This window comes from Zosterops lateralis (genome assembly GCF_965231275.1).
Source record: "Zosterops lateralis genome assembly, chromosome: Z".
Lineage (NCBI taxonomy): Eukaryota > Metazoa > Chordata > Aves > Passeriformes > Zosteropidae > Zosterops > Zosterops lateralis.
In genome coordinates this window covers 49,698,755-49,718,362 of record NC_139800.1, presented here as the reverse complement: position 1 = coordinate 49,718,362, position 19,608 = coordinate 49,698,755, and positions in this window count along the sequence as shown.

Below are 19,608 nucleotides of genomic sequence, written 5' to 3'. Positions count from 1 at the left end.
GTTCCACACCTTTGGCTAATTTGTCCTGCATCCCCAGATAAAGTAATCATCAATATAATGCAAATTATACCTCAGTGCCAACATTAATAATCTAGTAAGTGATGGCTTTTCATTTTGAGTAAGCATGCTAATAGGAAGTATACATGTATAAGAAATAATACACAATCCTGCTGAAGAAGTAATTGCACACATGTAATGAAAGTGAGATCTCCTCATAAGTTAACCTCATAAGTACCACGGAGTTTGAATTATCTGGTGGCTTGTGATAACCTGTGAAAATTATAGATAAGCAGGGTGGGAAAATAATCACCACTTGTTCCTTGTAATAGTTTTAATAGTTTTAATACCTTCCCTCTGTATCTGGCAAGCAGTTAAAATTGTGTACAAGATCATTCTGCATGACTGAAAAATCATATAATACAGCAAGGTAATTGAACATTGCAGAAGGTGATCCCCATCAACACTACCAGCTTCTGTTCTCACAAGGCAATTCTGGGAACTTCTGTCTTAGTAAAATCCCCAGAAAACTTCTGTATCTGTTCAAGGAAGATAGACTTGCAGAATGTGTCCTATTTCTGGATATTAGGAGTTTGTTTTAGCAGATAAGCAAAGGTCTGAAAAAATCTACCCAATGTTTTTTCCTTTACATTCTGCTGGGTCCAAGAAGCCACCCTGACTTGCCAGTACAAGCAGATGCACATGAGACCCCACATCCCCTGCAGGGACCAGTTTGTCTCATGTTAGGCACCTGGTTAAAACCAGACTGTCTGGAAGTGCGAGCACCATCCTGAAGGTCTTGTTGATAGCATTTGTGTTTATTCATCTGAAACATGGTGTCTGTAGGAGCAGAAATGCTCCTAACACCTCAGGAAGGGATTTCAGCTTTTGGATTTCAGGTATTATTCTCTTTTATTTTGCTGCTAGCCTGCTCTGAAAGAGTACATAGTCACTCTCTAAACCTTAAAAAGGTGACAGAGCATGCGTGGGTGACTTACTTTGTATGATCTGTCACAAGGGACTAATCTCAGCAAATGCCTATGCTCTTCCTCCAGGGCTGTGTTAGCCCAGCAGTTGGAAGTACTGCACCAGAAACCCTTGAGTCAGCTACTGATCCCAAGCTCAGTCCCATCTGGTGCTCCAGAGGCAAAGCAGGTGTGCTGCTGCTTAAAGGCCTCCGTGAAAACCATATATCACTTCACACAGAATGTGTTATCATTATGGGGAATACTTTCTTTGTATATTTGGAGAGAAAAATAATTGCTATGCAAAGATCACATATGTTTTAAGGCTTATTGGCCAAATTATAATTTCTTATTTTCTATTTGCCCTCTTCAGGCAGAGAAAAATCCTGTAACCTGACACAACAGTATGTGAATCTATTTACTTGCAGGCTCCAAAGTGCTGAGAGCTACAAACATAAAAGTCACTAGGCAACAGTTAAGACAGATAAATTGTTTTCCTTTATTGCAGAGAAGGGTAGGTACATACCTCCTGCTAACAACTATGGACTTCTAGCTAATGGTTTCTTTGACACAGTCGCACAGTTCTTGAATAAATAAATAAATAGGAAAACAATAGGCAAAAGAGGACATAATTATTAGGTGTAATTATTTTTGGCTTTGAATATGCTACTTATGGGACTGAAACCCAAGGGGATAAAGAATGAGCCATATAGGAAAGAGAAACACTAGAACAATACAAATTCCCTTAAGGGAATTCATAGCATTTAAATAATAACAAAAACCAAGAAATACTTGAAATGTTGGGAATGTTTACAGGCAAATATAGACCAATATCCAATTGTTCTAAGCAGCATACATGCTTGGTATGTAGTAAATGTCAGCATTTGTTCCAAAGAATTTGAAATAAGAATAGTATAGATGGAAAGCTACAGAACATCTTTTTCCCTTGGGCCTAGGGAAATCTTTGCGTGTTCAGATTGCTATGGGTTCTCTGTAAGAGTAGATTCTCAGTCCTCCATTGCTTTAACTGAAAGAGATTTCACACCTGTTGCACTTCTAGCACTTTTCATGCCAATTCTTGAATTTCTCAGTTGCTGCTTTTACGGACCCTTCTTAACTCAGATATTTATATTGTTCATTCACTAACAAAAGAATATTTCACATCTCAGTAAAGTGGGATACCAATTATCACATGAAAAAAGACCTCTGATTAGCCATCTGAACATCCTCAGGGGAGAAATGCACACACTTACATGAAATCAGATGTTACACTAAAGGTGTAAGGAGGTTGTGAGTGAATTCAACATGACTGATTTCGGTCTGCTCACTGAATTCCCATCTCCTGCCATCATCACTGGTCTAAAGCTCTGTGTAAAATCCAGTGTTTCAGCAATAGACCAACAGGCTTTGTCACAGAAAACCCAGAGTGAAATGTTTGCCTTTCCGAACTTAAGCCTTCTCAGAAAAGTAACCATCAAAATACCCTACTTTTTAATTAAGGACCACAAAGAGAAGACAGGTCAAGAACCACACACAGTAGTTAGCCAGAGCAATGAAGGATCCAGAGTTGGAAGACTGTTCCTCTTTTCAGGTTATTGCAGGAGAAGGTGGCAACCATAGCTGATTTCTGTGGTCAGTGGAGGGACATCAAGCTGTACCCTGGCAAACAGGTCACTCTCCATAAGGAAAGGGTAGGGCAAGCATTTTTTCTCACCCAAGGAGGATTTTCTCTTGAAAATGAAAGACTGCACCATGAGAGACTCTGAAGGCCCTCACTAAACAAGGACCAATCTGGGATTAGGCACAGCTGTGGGAGTCTGACATTAGTACCAAGAGATTGTAATGAATGGTATTCTGCAACAAAACAGAATTGATATTAATACTTGGAGGCAGCAGCAAAGAGGAAATAGCAAGAGAAGTGAATGAAACTTTCCATGAAGGAGTGATAATCCTTAAGATCATGTATGACTAGACAATTCTGATGATCTGATTCACCAGATCACCTTTCAAGATCAATGCAAGAAGAAAAAAGATGCTCTGGAAATTTAGAACTATTTGACAAAATGGTGAATGATTCAGAGATTTCCCATTTCAATTACCTCTCCACAAGAAGTTTAGTAATGCTGGAAATTTAAAAAAAAAACACACAAAAAAGTCCCTAAGAAAAATGTGTCTTTTCTATTCTCAAACTTCCCCATGTACTCATGCAGAGTGGGAGAAGCAACATTTTAGTTGATCTAACCTTTAATTACATATAAGTTCCTGGAAGTTTAGCTTCAGTATTGATTCTGGTTGTGGGTAATTCATTATATCTACAATCTCCTATGTAAAAACTACTGAAGTGAAACTAGGGATCATGCTGTGATGTGGACATTTTCACAATATTTCAGCAGCAAGCAGAAATAAATAAGAAATAAAATATAAATAAGGACTATATAAAAATTAAAATAAATAAGAAATAAATAATAAAATAAGTGAATAGAAAAACAATCAGATTAGAAATAGTAGAGTGACATCAGAACAATTTATTATGGAAAAAGAAGGCTGGCACAAATTTTTCTGAGCTTTTTAGGCTGAGATATTTTTTTTCTTTTTTTCTTTTTTTTTTCTTTTTTTTTTTTTTTTTCTTTTTGTCATTCTTATTCCGTTTATTATTTGTTCAGCTCAGTTTGCTTCTGGTTCACTTAGTTTTGACATATGACTAAACAAAATTGCCAAGGGCACATAGATGATGGATGACACAGTGATGGCAGACTTATTTTCATTCCAATTCTAAATTCTTCTAAACAGGACATTTTTCTTTCTACGTTCAACATACTGCATGTATGAAAGTGGAGAAGTTCACCTGATCTGACTGTGGGGGAAGAAAAAGGAAGGGAAAGCTGGACTGCATTTTTTCAGCAATATAAACTTTATTTAGATTCTTCACCTCTAGCAGTTATCATCCCTTACAAAAGTACAAAGAGGTATGGGTAAGTGCTTTTACCTTCTGATGTGTTGCATGGTGATCTTAATGAGCTTCTTTCTCTGTCCTGTTCAGGAAGCCAAGAAAACCACAGCAGAAACATCACAGACTTGAAATTGCTGTTACAGTGGTGAGTAGAGTGCTGGAAATAAGTGGCAGCAGGAAAGCAGACTACGCAGTTCAGCAGGGCCAGCATTATTAGTGAACATAGAGAAAAGACTAAAGAAACAGGAGCCTGTTATTCATAGCACATGGCTGCTAAAGGAACTTTGTGGTTCCCTTGGCTGTGTGTCCACTACTTCCACCTGTGGCCAGTGGCACAGCTGCTCCAAAAGAAAAAGAAAGAAAGTCTTGCCAAATACCAAATACCAGAGGTAATTAATTAGGCCAATGGCATCTTTTCCTTCATGTCAGACCTCCCTTTACCAGGCCATGGAGACTATACTGTTTTAATTTTTGTCCCTTGCTTTTTGCTGATAAATGCCTCCTGCCTTACCGGTAGTAACAATAGAGGTACTAATTTTGAAGGTTGAATGCACAACTACTCCCCCCACCACCAAACACACACACAGACTTTCAAAAAGGGATAGATAACTTGCTGCAAATTTCTTGCCAATGAAAATGTGCAGGATAAATGTAAGAATTTTTTGGTGATCCACAACATTTAGGATTGTGATATTAGAACTCTGCATGAATTTTTTTTTCCCTTAAAGAGAGGCCTGATAAAACTAAATATGTTCACCGTAATACATGTTTTTCACTCCAGTATTTAAGACACATTTTGAAATTCCCCAGAATTCTCTGAGGTGAAACAAATGTGAGGCATGACAATTTTTTGTTACTCCTGAATAAAAGGGCAAAATCATGATACCTATAGACCTTGAAGCATTTGTAGGAGATTTTAAAACCTGGTAATCTACTACCTGGCCCCCAGTTAGAGATAACTACGAAAAGCGCACTAACTAAGCACACTAACTAGACCTGCAAATCTTGCAGGTCTAAGATATGACAAAACCTCTTCAAATACATTTTGAAGTTCTCTTAAATCAATGGACCTCAAACATCCTATGGACTTGGCAGACTTCTGCCATTACTGCTTTATTGCACCATCTTTGCACTTTTTCTTTTATACCTTCCTTCACAGGAAGACTTACTCCCTAGCCCTCTACTACTATTTCTTTTCTTACTTGTGCTGTTACCTTTTTCTTCTCCTCATTCTTCATGCCGTCATCAGTGTAAACCAGGCTGGCAATTGCTCCTGGTTTGAGCCTATCACCATACCCCATCAATAAATTTGGCATAAATCACTGGCAATGTTACTCATTTTTTAGAGGAGTGCAAGAGAAGATATTATTTACCTTAAACTAGGACTTCAACTCCCTAGTTATGGTTCTTCCAAGCTTGTCTCCTGGCTAGCTTGCTCTTCAGATACCATATAAACGAGTTGTTCTTTTGGGTCCAGATTTCAGACAGAGACGTGACTTTGCTTAGAAGAAAGAGTGGCTCACACTGGGTGGTAAGGAAGGTGTTCATTTGTGAGTGTGAGTGTGAGTCCTGATTTCGGCTCTTACTTGCCCTTATGAACAGGGGCATTACTGTTGGAAATGAGGGGGAGTGATTTAGGTACAGGGGGGACTGACATTGCCATTTTGGGGCAAAAGGGGTGTGGGGATACCTGAAACCTTGGCTGAACCATCTGGCTTTGCCAGGGCCATCAAGTACTGAGGTGTGTCTATAGATAAGGTACAATAGGAGATACAATAGGCTGGGACAGGGCGATTGAAGAGATACAGTGGGGAGGGAGAGGCCTATTATGTGGATAAGACAGGGGTTAAGGGAAGGGGTGTGGGTAGGAATGAACCATTACAGAGATTCAATAATAAAAATCATACAGAACTTTAGAAAACCCAAAATGCACACTGCAGCACCTAGTTTCTTGTTGAGCTAAGCTTGGAGAGATGTTAGGAAAAGGCAAAATAATCAATTTAGACTGTACATCAAGCTTCAAGATCAGATGATTTTTTTTAAATTGCTAGTCAGAATCTCTTTCGCTGTGGGAGGATTAGAAAAAGTTGCATTCATTAGAAATTTTTAGAGTGATGTGATCTGCCCTATTCTTTAATATATAATTATTAATATTTGGCAGAGATGCAAACTACCACTTAGAAATTGATGCTTCTGTAGGGAAAAATTGACTTGTGCATCCAAGGTCTACAATATTTAGAGAAGGGCCTGACCAGAGGCAGGCACAAAGTTGAAGAAATAAATGTCAGGAATGTTTAATTTTTGGCTAGTGAATCACACAGAGCGCTTAAAACTTTTACTCTTCAAGATAACTTTCCAAAGACCCATTTCTGTTTCATTTTGGAGGTTTCTTTCTTGAGTTTTTTGGGTTTTGTTTGCTTGTTTTCCCTAAAGAGAAAGGATTTAAATGGTATTAGTGAGGTTCAGACATCTAACTTAAACAAAAAATCCCCCACAACAAACCCAACAGCTCAACTTTTCTAATGATCCTAATTTCTCTGTTTCCTCATAATTGATAAATCAGACAGTAGGATAATGCTGCAATTTCCAGAGACAAGCGGCTGAAAAATTCAATTGTTGAATGGGAATAAGAAGTTGTTTCAAGAGAGACTGGCACTTCTAGAGTGTCTTTTCATTCAGTCCTCATTGCTTCACAGCAGCAGATCTATTTTTCCAGGCTTCAAACTGAAAAACCATAGCCTTTAGGGAAATCTTTTATACATTGTTTCTAAAGCAGCCCAAGCAATCAGTTCCTGTAATGCTGCACTCGATTAACCCCTTGTAGATATTTCAGGATAACATTAAAAAAAAAGGCAGAGATGGAAGGTAGCCAGGCAAGCTAGTCTGATCTCAGTAGATCAATTCTAAGTGAGGTACATTTAAAATATGCAATGCAGCATAGAGTTAAATATATAGAAACTAGCTCACAAGGTCTGCTAAACACCATAAATACTGTAGTTCATATCCAGGAAAAGTTCTAATTTCTTACTGTGCAGTGTAAACATGCACTGAATTCCACAGAAGAAATATTGATCTTTGAACACATTTTCTTGCATAACCTTGACAACATGACTTCTGGCGCATTTCTCTAGGAAGTATTTGCTTTTTAAATGTAGCTGTTCAAGGAAGATCCTTTGTCTGGCTTTTCCATGACACCTAGATTAGATCTTTCCCATGGTCTTCTAAAGACCATTTCTTTCCTGAGCAGAAAAGAAAGGTATCCTTCAAAACTGAGTTTTACTTTAGCCCTGTGTTTGGTCACTTTTATAGCTATGCCTGATATGTGGCAGGGACCAAGTTATGGCTGATGAATCGATTTTGGTGCATTCTACACACACTCATTATGGCAACAAATGATGTTTCTCAAAATAAAACTTGGGCCATGATGACTCACTGTCATAATCTGCAGTCAAAACTCTTATTTATTATTTAGCATAAGTAGTTAGGGGTAAAGTTTTCACAGTTTAAAATACATGTTTGGCATCTTGTCTCAGTCAATTTTATTGCTCAAAAATATCCTGAAGAATTTAATCTAGTTGTACTTTGAGCCGAGGATTGAACTTTGAGCTCCAGAAATCGCTCCCAATGTACACTATTCTATTTTATAGTATGCTAACTATATATCAACACTAACCCCGAATGTTATGTTCTGTCATAAGACTTTTACACTAAGAGTGATCTACTTTCTCCCTTCTTCACCCCACAAATTTATTTTATCAGGGAATTAGAGTCTATCTTTGGGAAAGTCTCTTGCTTAAATAAAGGTCATCACTGAAATTTCAGACCAAGGCACTCAGGGTACCAGGGTTTATCCATTCCTGGAAATCTTTAAGAATTGTCATCTCTCTTGGAAAACTCCTTTGAACTTCATTATATTTAAAGTCAATTTTTCTATATATCTACTTGGGACCTTCCTCATTTTTATTTATATCTACAGTCTCTCTTCCTGCCTGGAGGCACCTCTAGGAAGGTTCCATCCCCTTGATCCCTTCTCCAGAGGCACTGGATTACTGTCAGTGTTCTGAAGCTGTCTCTGCTCCAAGTGCTGGCCCCGTAGCATCTCCTCATAAGGTGGATGCTGCAGATCCACCACCCAGTGACCGTCCCTGAGCTCCCTGAAATTACAAGCATCATTGCCATGCTGGGAGACTGTAAGCTGAGGTTGATAACTGCAAAGGGACTAACAGATCCTGAGCAAAGGTGTACCATCATTTTCCCATGTGTGTTGTTCATATAGCCCAAGAAAAAGATAATTTTAGTTGTTGTCTAGAAGCACTGCTGGCTGATATTTCCTTACTGCAGAGTTACAGAGCTGCTCCCTGGCTGATGAGCCCCATGTCTATATCATAGCAGGAGGCATGATTATTCCATCTCAGGTGCATGGTTTGGCATTTGTCCTTGGTGAATTTCACAAATTTCCTGTTTGTCTGTTCATTGTTTTCTGTCAGGTTCCTCTGAAGATCCATCTTGCCTTCCAGTGTGTGTTAACTGGCACTCCTAAGGGTTGAAGTTATAAATGAACTTGGTGAGTGTGTACTCTGTCAGCTTATTCACAGTGTTTTGAACAGCATATATTTCAGGACAGACCCTTGAGGAACATCACCTGTAACTACCCCCTAGATGAAACATGAACCAGTAACTACCACAATGATCCATCTAAGTCTGTCTGTTCTTTTTGTCCACACACATACAGCATGACATCCCAAGATAATAGAGATAGATTATATCCACCCATTTTGTTTCCAAATTCTGCCATTTTATCATAGTATTGTGGGTGATACACCCTCAGCAGCCCACACCAACTTTGTCATCAAATTCTGGTTCTTCATGTGCCCAGAAATGTGCTCCAAGAGGGCTTGGTCCATTTTCATCCAAATAAAGCTGACTAGTCTGCACTTCTCAGCAGGATCCTTTTGGACTTTTTTGAATATGAATATAACATTTTACTTTCTGTAGTTGTTGCAGATTGCCTAGAATCTCCATGACCTTTCGAAGATAATACAGTGCAGCCTTTCAAAGACGTTGTCTGTGCACCCTTAGACATAGCCCTCCAGGTCCCATGAAACTTTATGGGCTGAGTTTCTTTGAGCGACTCATAAACAGGATCTTGTCTATTATTGATTGTTATTTTTGAAACTTGCCTTTAGAAAAAAGACTTGGGAAACCTTGCTGGTAAAGGAAAAATGGGATAGGAGTGCTGTGTTGTTAGAGGGCAAGACAGCATAAATTACCTAACTGTCTATCTCTAAGTAGTAAATAAGAGAGCAACCAACATTGATCTTTAAAGCATTGAGGGACACAAGTTTATGTATCATTGTGAGACATGATTCTCTTATTGGTTGTATAAGCTTGCAATCATGTGCAAAATTTCTGCATGGGGAATAAAACCCACTATTTTATCACCAATAATAAAAGCATCATTTTCAGGGTTCCTGTGAGTTTTTTAACCCTGGATGTTCTTAAGTGCAGTAATAGAAGGATGTTGGTTATTATTTCTACTTTGCAAATTCATTTTGAAGTAATTTCACCTTGAATTCATAATTAAGGTGTATTTTGTTGATTGTCTATCCAGAGAACAAAAGGAACATAAGACAAGTTTGGAAATCAAAGACCTCCTTAAAAAATAAGGGAATAAAAGAACTTGTATTGGGTCACAGCAGGAGCCACACAATCCCAGTTCTGTCAGCTGCAAGCTAAGAAAATAAATCATGCACATACAGGAAACACCCTTTGTGAAAGAAAGGAGATAATTGTGTGGGGTTTTTATGTTTTACAGTGTGGGACCACGTATAAGATGGGCTAAGAACTCCTGAGATTAAAAAAGAAATCATATTGTTCTGTCATACTGATTAGCAATGCTTATGAAAATCAGCACAGAGACTGGGGAAAGTGATGGCATTAGCATAGGCATCTATCAAGTATATTAGGCTTAGATCTTTAAAGCTGCTTAAAGGACTTGGATATCATTACTCAGTAGCATGTAGGTCTAACAATTAGGATTGAGCAAATCTAGAGGGAAAAGAGCTGCTTAAACAGCTTCTAAGATTTTGAAAACATAGAAACAGGATACATGGTCTAATTCTGAAAACACCAAAAAAGAAGCAACTTTTCTCTTGTCAATAATCTCATTAACTCAATGGGACTGCTGACATGAATATAATTACCTCATACATAAATAAGCATTTTCAGATTTCCATATATTGTAGACAATACCTCTCAGCACAAAAAAAAAAAAAAAAAAAAAAAAAAGAGCTTTAATAATGAAAATGAAACCTCATTACTTCCAAATGTCCCTTTACAAGTGTTTGACAATAAGCTTACTGGTAGAACAAATATGGTGTCAACAGAATATTGCTTTGCTGTGTTTAGGAAATGGTAAAATACACACATTATGAATTAAGAAAAACAAATGAGGCACTCTTTTTTAAGCTATGAGTCTAGCACTTCAGTTATGCAAGTGCACTTTACACTTAGGATGCAATTCAATTTGATGAAAGATCCTTTAAAATGAAAAGGACATCTGAATAAAAATATCAGTGAGAAATAATGATCTAACAAGAGTTTAGTTTTGGAGTCTTCCAAACATGAACAAATATCTAATATTTTAAAGCTTTTTCTTTCAAAGAAATGTTGTCTGGACACTCTAAGAGTGAAGAATTTTTTGATCATCTGAGAAAGCAAAATTTGTCCAGGTAAAATGACAAAAATATATTATCCAAATTCAGGCAATAAAATGACATTTTGCATCATCCAAAGAAGAGAAAAAAATATCTTGTCAGATATCCAGCTGTAGCTGACTGTAAGCAGTCAAAAAAGCAAGATGATTCTATTTGAAACTGTATTTCCTTTCAATTTATATTACAATTTAATCACTGGGGTTTTTAAACTGCATATATTTCTACCTATTTATCAACAGGACTTAATCCACATACAGAGGGCACAGAGCTTGAACCCTGTAAGCAACGTAATTACATTTTTAGAAAGTAAACTCACAATCCTCAAGAGTAACAGAACATGATGCCTTCTGGATGAGTGATTGCGGTTCTCTGTGTAATGTTTTATATAAAGAACCAAAGCAAATGACTGCATGCTAAAACTCTGGTGATTGTTATGTACTTTTACTCCCTAAATTATGTACTCCAAACTGTACATAAACTGACTTCCAACAATAATTACAAAAATTACTCGCCTGTCTCTGTTTGTCCAAGCTGCTGGCCAGTTTGGGCAAAAATTCACAGCATGACTACCTGTGCTTTTCATAGAAGTTAAAATAAAACTTCAAGTATATATGTGCTTGAATCTCATTCCTACAATCATAGTACCCATTATCTCCTCTGTCTTTTTTTCTATTAACAGCCATGAGTGAGAAGACAAACTCATTTTCACAACCAAACCAACAATTTTGGCATATATATACACAAAATAGTACATAAAGGGAAGTAAAACCTGAGAAATAATAATAATAATAATAATATTTTGATTAAAAGACCGGAAAACATATGAAACACAGCATTTCTCTAGACATTCATTGTCTTTTGTTGGAAAGAAGATTTTTTCTGTTTTATTTTTAGGTATTGATACTCATAACAAATCTTCAGCCATGGCCAGACTCTGAATCTGAAATGTCTGCTGGTTGATAGCAAGGAGGCAAGACACCCACAGACTGCCTAGTTTTTTACATCTTTAATTTTTTTATCACCACTCTCACAATACTTCCTATAATTTCTTAATAGAAACAACTGTGGAGGAAACATTTGCACTGATAGTTTAACAGTTTTGTAGTGGAGAGTACCAGAACCAAAGATATGTTTCCTTGTTATTTTTGTGGCATTATTTAAAAAAGCTCCAAGGACATTTGCAGCAGAAATTCTACTCATCCCAAAGAATTGAAACAAAAAAGGTTGCCTACAACAAAGGATGCCTACAGCAATAGAAATAGATTTGCAGTATGGAGTGTTTGTCAGGATTGAATCTATGTTCATCACCACTATAAGACAAACGTGTATTAAAAAACCGTGTCGCTAAAGATGGAAGACTTGCTGGTAACCATACTAACTCTGCATAGCATGGAACAACAGCAGCCTGTTCTCTTTTAAGCTAAATGTGGCTATTCTCCTTCATATCTTTTCTACATGGAGGTTTGAAATCAAGCACAACAGTGAAGCTGACCTTCTCTTCAGTTTCTTCTGCTTTGCTTTGAAGTGAGTCTCAATGAATCTCTTTGTTCATTTGGACAATGCTCTTGGGCACATGGTAATGTCCTGGGCAGGGACAGGAATTGGATTTCTGTGGTACTTGTGGGTCTCTTCCACCTGAGGATACTGTAAGATTCTGTGATTCTTTGTCACCATCAGCAGTAATGACTGCTAATTTTCCTCTTTGACTAGTGTTGAGGGAGAGAATATCTATTACCTTAGCAATTACACTTCCATAAGTAGAGGAAGTACCACTGGTTGCTGATAATATTCTTCAGTTTGTCTCTAACTGGCCTCTCAGTAATTCATCAGTCTACCTGGAAACAAGTGCAATCCCACTGAGGAGCCATGAAACAAAACATTTTTAAATAATCACAAAAGCAATGATATGGCTGAAAGCATAATTGCTATTCACCAAATTTCACAAAATTAGAATGATGTAGCAATTACTGAAATATGAAATTACATTAAAAAGAAACTAATTGCTTTGTTTTTACAGTGAATAGTGAACTTGCGAAGTTTTGGAGTGGACTCTGTAAAGGGAAAAAACCCGATGTTAAAAACTTGGGAAAAAAATAGACAAATGGTAGGATTGAAATGCAAATACCAAAAGGAATAGATGAGAATGTACCTCTAATAAATTTTACCCAAAATTATAGATGATAGAGGCCACATAGCATAGACAGTGTTGAAGGTCAAGTTGACGAATCAATCATACATTTTACTAGGCAAAAAAATGATAAGCTGCCAATATGTAAGTTGTACAAAGGAGGTTACTTTAAGCTCAACTTTTTGTTCAAATACAAAAATTATGAAGCTCACAAATTCACTTACTTAAAAATTCTTACCTTGAAATATATCATTCACACTCGGGAAATTTTATTAATATTTAATTAATCAATGTTACTTTTCTTTTTATTTTCAATACCATTCCAGGTCCTTGACACAAAGGCCATAATTATAGGTTTGTTAATGAGCCACCATTTTAAAGGGTTTTTATAAGAAATGAGAATTGTCATGTCTTGTGTCCTGTTTTCAGCTATGATCAAAATACTTTTAATTATTATGTGATGTTTTGTTTATTATCCTGCCTTCCTTGTTTTGTTCAGACAAATAATTTCATATTGAGAAGGTTTTTTGTTTTTGTTTATGTCATTGTAGTGTTGTGATCAAATCTCTGAGGAATAGAAATAAATGGATAATGTATGAGTGAATAGTCCATGAAATGATATGAAATATGTTCCAATTTATTTAGCTGGCCAATGAGAAATAAGCCTTAATGGTAAGACTGAATATCTTTTGAAACCATGCCAGTAGTTTTCAACTATTGTAGGACAAATGAGAGTCAAAACTTCTTTGCCAATTGCCCTTCCCTTTCCTGCACTTGCACACAGCTACCTGTTATCAATCAAAATCTCTGCCTTGATGCATGCATTTCCTCATATGTGAAAGAGAAAAATCTGTATTTATCAATGAAAGGGTTACCCTAATGATTCAACCTTGTATATATACATATCTAGTATTCTCCCTCAAGTATTTTCATTCAAATTATATCTTACTTTACAAAAATAAACAAACAAATTATCAATCAAATGAAAACATTCAGTTAAGTGCCTTGTGCTTATTTGTATACTTCTATCCATTGCTGAAGAGATCATTCATACATTAAGAAACAATTAGATCTTGAAAACAAAACTTTAATAAAATTAGGTAACAAAAAGCTACCAGTATATCGTCTCTGGATAAGTTTCTTCTCCTTGGTCACAAGTCAGGTAATTTTGTTTAAAATGATCCACACCATGATCAGAAGCATGTACATATCACTGTCTTACAAGCTGCTTACAGTGTTGCAAACAATGTTCTATGATTCTGAAGTGCTATATTTGCTCATTTATTTGAGCGTCTGTCTGCAATCACTAAGCTAACAATGTCTATCAAAGGTCTTGAAAGTGGCTATAGACTACAAACTTGATAATGCAATGGTAGCAGGTGTTCACATGAATTCTCCCCTCCAAGTCACACCCACTGCTCTTCGAGTTTCACTGATGGGCAACATGGTTTATCCTGAGATAAGAACACAAGGTGGGACTTTTAGGAAGAACTGTCTCAATGCTCTCATTCCACAGATGTGTGAGTCATGATGATTGGGATTGACTTTGTTACATCAGCCTGCAAAAGGATAAAAAAGGCTGGAGACTGGGCATACTGGGTAAAATGTAAGCAGCTTCTAGATGGAGGCTGTGGCTAAGATCTGGTTACACAGAGAATGAAAATCCTAAAGTAGTTCCATAGCTCCTTTGTTGCCTTGTAATTTGCATTCTGCAAGGCCAAAGACTGTAAACTGGTACATATGTAGTGGAACCTGCCTAATATCATAACCCTTTAGAACTGTTTGTATTATATACTGCATTGGCAGTATTTGGTTATTCTATTGGTAATAAATCTAATTGTAATGGGAGACCAGTTATCGTATCTTTGGACATGTCCCACCTGGCTTTGTTAGGATAAATCATATTGCCCATCAGAGACAGTCGCAAGGGTGAGACTATGTGTACTGGCTGAAGACCCGACTATTTTCATTGCCGTCACAAGCTGGAAGGGAAAAGGCACTGGAGGCCCTGTGGCATCAATTGAGTCATTAATTGTCAAGAACTGTAAAGCAGGTGAGCCAAAGTGGGTGCTTCTGAGGCACTAGGACTTTGAAAGCTAGTTTTGGTGATTGCTTCTTATTCCATGGTTTCTGGTATGACTACATACACAGCATGAAACGAATTTTCCCTCAGAAAACTATTAGAAGACATAAACATAATTTTTTAGCAGTTGAATTTCTGTCACAAACTATTTCTACTTTGTTCTATCTTACCATAGAAATGGAAATATTAAAATGTTAAGTAGATGATAGTGAAATAAATTTTCAAAAACCAGTTTTGTCAAATATGTTTGAAAATAAGCAAGCTATGTATTTTTAAAGTTCGTGTTTGTTGTAAACCAAGAATCATATGGAACAAATCTCCTTGAGTTGCTAAAGAGCACTAGAAAGTTTTAAAACATTCATTTACCAAAATTAAATGTAACTTTTTCAAACTAGATTTATCAGCATAGTGTAACAAAATTTCAAACCAACATCATTCATAGGTAACTCTTTCTTGGTAGCTAATCTTTTCTAGTCTTCTAGATATATCTTGTTATTGTCTCTCTTTTGTTCTTCGTTCCTGGTGCTTATAGCTTATGCTCTTTGTTTTGTGCCTTGATCTAATATAAATTTCTAGTTGTACCATAACATTATAAATATATATAATATTTTTGCATTTTTTCTAAGAAAATGAGAACAAGCTTTCCACCTAGGTTATTAGAACAAGTAATAAAGTACCCCAATATGAAGCTTTTGCTTGAAACTTTAACTTTGAAACTTTTACTTGAAATCTAGTTTTCCTTTGGCACTCACTTTTTTAATCACTAAACCTGTTCAGTGTCCAATAGAAGTTCATTAAGTGCTAAAGACCATTCTAGGGATTGAAGGAATTGATACAGCAATAATGTTTACAACTTCTGTCCTTCTGCCACAGTGTTCTGAGAAAGATCCACTTATTGAGTTCCTGAAATTTCCTACTCGGCAATTTCAAATTTATCAGCACTGCATGTGTAACAATTCATTGTACAGTCTTTTACTTTTAGCCTCACAGCACCTGATTACTGTTTATTTCACAAAACAAAACTGTTTGATATCTCAAATCCTAAAAGAACTTCATCTAGAGGAGGTATGATTTACAGATTAGAAATAAAATCAGCAAGAGAACAATATCTTCTCAGCATATCCCAGAATGACACAATAAAAACTCCTGACAGATTAGGAAAAAAAGCATATGTAGAATTTCACAAAAGATGAGCTTAAAAATTACAAATATTATGTTGAGTAAAACAGTTTGTGAATGAGTACATATTAAAAAACCTGAAAAAAACCCCAAGAATATCAGTTTATCTACAGAAAATGGAAGGAATGAGGGGCTACTGCAGCCCATGGACATCAGTGGGAGTGCAGACACAGTTATTTTATGTGCATTTTATGTATCAAATATATTAGCTTCAATAGTCAATAAAAACCATGTTTGGAATAGCACATACCACATTACACATAGTAACTTCTTAAAGAAGAATGTTTCGTGATTTATTTCCACGACAATGTAAAAATTGATTGCTATTGTCAGATATTAAGAGCTGAACAAATGACTGAATTTATCTTCTACTGACCTAGAAATCTCCTTGACTGTTTTCTACTGTATGCTATTTCTCCAAATAATCCTGCAAAATAGCCCTTAATTGTAAAATGTAATGAAACTCAAGCAAGTATGGCAGCCAACAAAAAGAATAGGGTTTTTTTTCAGTATACATATAGAATCTTAATAGAAAGAATTTTTACATTCTGTGTTGGTTGTTGAAATAAAAGCGCAATAATATGCAAGTATCTTTTAAAATGTTTTTACTGAACAACTGTCATTTTTACAGAAACACTCCCCACTCCTCTCCAACCGACCAATCAACCAAAAACCAAAACCTAAACTCCAGACCTAGTGGAAATAAAATCTTGCTTTAACTGGCAGAACTTAATGATTCATACATTTTTAGTTCAACAAGGACAAGGTGCATAGACATAGGTGAATATTTAAGCAGAGATCTGGCTAATATAAGGTATGATTTTAGCTGATAACTAAGTGGACATACTACACAATACATTATTGGTATTTTGCCATTTTCAGTGTGCTGTAAGTATGGGCTGCTAACAAACAGGACGTCTCCTTATACAGGGAGTAAAAAAAACCATGTGAATCTGAGGGTTGCACTGCACTAATTAAATCCAAAACAAAGAAGGGCATGTCTTGTTTTGCACAACCTGATTTTTGGTAGTGAAGGGTTGTGGGGGGCACAGAGCTGTTTTCTGTGGGAAGCTGCTGGAAGCTTCCAACATGTCTAGCAGAGCCAATCTCTGATGGCTCTGAAGATGAACATGCTGCTGGCCAAAACCAGGCCAATGAGAGAGGTTGGTAACACCTCTCTGATAACATATTTAAGGAAAAAATCAAACCAAAATAGCACACAGGTTTTTCTTCTAGCCAGAGAAGAGGATGAGGTGAGAACATAAGAGGGAAACAACATGGAGACACCAAGGTCAGTGGAGAAGGAGAGGCAGGAGGTGCTCCAGGCACTGGAGCAGAGATTCCTCTGCAGGCTGTGGTACAGACCATGGTGGAGCAGCTGTGCCCCTGCAGCCCGTGGGGATCCACAGGGGATGCAGAGATCCACCCACAGCCCACGGGGGAGGTGCCCATGCCAGAGCAGGTGGATGCCTGGAGGAGGCTGTGATCCAGTGGGAGACCCAGTGGAGGGAGGGGCCCTGTTTCCAGACAGGAGCAGTCTGTCCTTGAAGGACTGCACTCCGTGGAAGAGTGACCCACACCACAGCAGTTTTGGGAGGCCTGTTCGCCTGTGGGAGGGACTCACATTGCAGCAGTTTTGGGAGGACTGCTGCTTGTGAAATTTGGAGCCATGCTGGAGAAGTTAATGAACAACCGTTTCCCATGGGAGAGACCCCACAGTTTAGCAGGGGAAGGAAGGACTCCTCTCCCAGAGTAGTGGAAGCCCTTGGGTGTTGAACTGACTGAATCCTCATGCCCTGTCTCCCTGTGCTGTTGGGCAGGAGGAGTGGGGGTTTGGTGGAAGAAGTTTGTTTTTAGGGTTCTATTTTACTTCTCATTATCCTCCTCTGATTTTGATAGCAATAATCTCATTTTGTACCTCTAGGTGAGCCTGTTTTTCCCTTGGTGTATTCTCTCCCAGTCCTTAACTTATGAAGCCGTAGTTTAAATTATTTTTCTCCTCTGCCCAGCTGTGGCAGGAGAGGGTGAATGAGCAATTTCTGTGGCTGCCTGGTGTTGGGCTAGTGTCAAATCATGACAGCTTGTAGAACAGAAAGAGTGAAAAAGAAGGGCAAATATATTTCCTCTTCCAAAATTTGAGATTTTAAATCTCTTCCTGGAACATGCTGTGGTTCTGGTCTTTAGTCCTGTAATGTCTATAATGAAATGAAACTTTTCAGGAGACTGTCATTTTGGATACTTGTGTCATACTGGAGCCTATTGCAAATGACTCATCATATTTTGTGTTCTCTAAAGAAAAGCTTTGTCAATATGTATCTCCTATGCACAAAATCTTTCTATCTCCACAAAATGAGCAGTAAAAAAAGGAGGCTTTTATGGCCATCCCTCATAGGACTTGGATGGGGAAAAAAGAAAATAACTAAAAATATTGAAAGAAGAATTTGCAATGGAACAAAGAAGTGTTTTCTTGAAAGATATAGTTGAGCAGCTTAACAATACCAGTCTTCTAAGTTTTCTTGAAGGCAAACAATATGTGCAGCATTCATAGAAATCTTCAGACTACTTTTGTCACCTAGACATATGCCACAAGAACATACTTTGTTTCAAGTTTGGATCAATCAAATTCCTTTGAAAGTGTGAACACGCATTTCATCTTAATTGAAAGGAACCCCATTGTCCTGAACCCAACCTATTACCTGGTGCAGTAACAACTCACACACCCAGGTGAGATATTTCTGTGTTTTATCCTAGCGTGAGCAAAGGAGGGAGCTGGGTGGTAGCACACAAAATGCTGTCTCTCTGATCATCTAAACTTTACACTATTTATACATTTTAAAAACAAAAGCATCAATACTCATTTGTCACAGATTCCACCGCTTTTTCATTGATTAGTACTCAACCCCCTGTTTGCTCATTATATCTCCCACTTCCCATGCTAATTAGTCCTCAGGCATAGTTCTTCCCTCCTGAAGTTCTTCCCTCCCTCCCGGACTGACTCTGAGGTTTGCCTGGAGAAGGTGGTCAGTGAATTGATAGTCATGGTCTTCTACTTCTGGAATTACCTTTCCCCCAGTTACTGCTCAGTCCTGATTTCACTCCTGGTGTCTCTCATCCAGACAGCCCTTTTATCTTGGGAATCTTCTCTTATCTTTGAAAAAAATGTTAGCCAATAATACTACTCTCACACTGCAATTGCTTAATTATATTTGTCCAGCTATAGCTACTGATTAACAATGATTAAAAAAATATTCTAAGTTTGACTCAAATCTTGAGGGGTTAATTTCTTGAGGAGATCAATTCTACTGTGGCAGAAATTCTCGAAAATATTTAAGGTCTTAAAAAGACATAAAACTATATTTCTTCCTAAGAAAGACGATGAGAGAATAGTGCAAGTTTCTACTTTTATTAAGATGCATCTCTTATCAAACTGCTTCCAGATTGGCATTTAAATTTTCACTATTGTAAGATAGTCTGTGCAACAACATTTGTTTTGTCATGGCACAACTCCGCTGTCTGGTGTATTGTTGTTATTGATTTTAAATTAAAGAATACAAGATTAATTTGATTTTCATGGTGAAAAGTTGTCTCTG